This window comes from Pinus tabuliformis, chromosome 1_1, assembly GCF_031772625.1.
Source record: "Pinus tabuliformis cultivar Carrire ecotype Pingquan chromosome 1_1, CPIR1, whole genome shotgun sequence".
Taxonomy (NCBI): Eukaryota; Viridiplantae; Streptophyta; class Pinopsida; order Pinales; family Pinaceae; genus Pinus; species Pinus tabuliformis.
In genome coordinates this window covers 841,066,096-841,068,149 of record NC_142297.1, presented here as the reverse complement: position 1 = coordinate 841,068,149, position 2,054 = coordinate 841,066,096, and positions in this window count along the sequence as shown.

The following is a 2,054-nucleotide window of genomic DNA, read 5'->3' as shown; positions in this document are numbered from 1 at the left end:
TCATGAGTTTCCTTTACTACCCTTTCGCCATTAGTAAGCATTTCTTATAGGAACTTTGTCAAATTTGTCTTCAAATCTTCCATCTTAGCTTCCATGCCATCCATTTTAGCTTCCACTCCATCCATCTTAGCTTCTACACCTTTATTTAAACCATCCATCTTAGCTTCCATGCCATACATCTTAGCTTCTACATCTTTCTTTAAACCATCCATCTTATCTTCTGTTACTTTTTGTGTGAGTGAAATTTGTTGCACTTGGTCTCATAATTTTGATATATCATGTTTCATTTCTTCTTCTTCTTCATGAGTCATGTTAGAGATTTCAAGTTGCTTACTAGGTGTTTCCATTTTCTTCTTCGGGGCATCAATTACTGATAATAACGCTTCACTATGCCCTTTGAATTCCTTCAAACTAATTTTTCAAACCAAACTTATACAAAAATTTTAAAAAAAAACTACACACATTTTTTCACTTTGTAGGAGCTCGATATTGAATCTGTTGTATCTCTGTAATTGTGGATCTCCAAGGTCTGAACATTTTTCCTTTGGTAACCCTTTGATTAATCTTTCTAACCCCGCAAGTCTGATCAAGATTGGATTCTCCAATGAAGAGTTATGCCAAATCTCCCATGATGTACTGATTATAGACTTCTTTAGAAGAGCGAGCTTGTATGAAGTACCATGTGTCACTGTTTTGACCTTAGGATCTGAAATTGATGCACCGAAAACTACAATCCGTCCTATTTTTGTAACTTCTTACGAAATTTCAATATGATGCTCAGAAAAACATTATGACGCTTTTCCCTAGATCACCTGTTTGGGTTATAATCGGGATCCTGTAAAAACCCTAACTTCCTTGGATCATTTCTCCAAAAATAAAGCGAGACAAGATCTGAAATTCGGACCCGAGGTTCGAAGAGATTTCGGCTCAAATGGGTTTTTTTCTTGCTTCTGAAACGTTACAGAAACAAAGTTATAGCGAAAATTCCACGATGACCTGTTTGGAATAGTGAAACCCTAGAATCCAAGCTCTGATACCAAATGTTATGAAACCAGCTCACAAAAAGATAGAAAAGAAAGATCAATGCCTTAGAAATCAGCGTCTTCGAGGGGAAAACCTCCTTTACATTACACAAATGAACAATTCTTGGATGATATAAATGACAAAACCTCCTTTCTATATATCGGAGTCTAAGGGGTCACAATATAACCAAAGATGACCTAACAATAATAATATAAGGGCACAAAAATAACAATAGTGGGCTTCTATGGGGCACAATAATAACAATATGGTGACAACAGGGGCACAACAATAACAATAAGGGATACAATGACAATAGTAATGGGGGAATCACTAGTATTATAGGGACCTAACAGTCATTTTTAAGGTGACCGTTCATGAGAGAAGCTTAGGTAAGTTTCTTTCTTTTACATTAATAAATTGCTTGAAGTGGATATGTTGGCTCAGGTCATGGGTTGTTTCCCTCTTTGAGGGTTTTAACAACGTCAAGAATACTGGTGTAACAATTTGTGATTTGTTTGAGTGGTGTCCTTTGTTGTTCTAGATAAGGAACTTAACTTGTAAATTCCTACATATCAAGCCTATCCTTGATATTTATCTCAACATTTTTTTATTTTTTTTTACTTTATATATGTGAACAAAATAAAAAATTACCAATCTATCCTTAATTTTTATCTCAATTCTCTCTTTTATTTAGTTTATATATATATATATATATATATATATATATATATATATATATATATATATATATATATATATATATATATATATATATATAGATATAGATATAGATAGATATAGATATAGATATAGATATAGATATTATAAATTTTATAAATTATGGTATTTTTTGTATTTTATTTGGTGCTTAATAATAGGGTTGAATATGTTCATGGAGCTAGAGTAGATGGTGAATAGGTGCTCCATTAAGGCACTCCCTAGTGTAAAAGTCATCGGTTTGAAACTCCATGGGAAATAATCCATCCATGTTAAGGGCTGGTGTGGCCCAAGCTGGGTGTGACCCTGGGTGA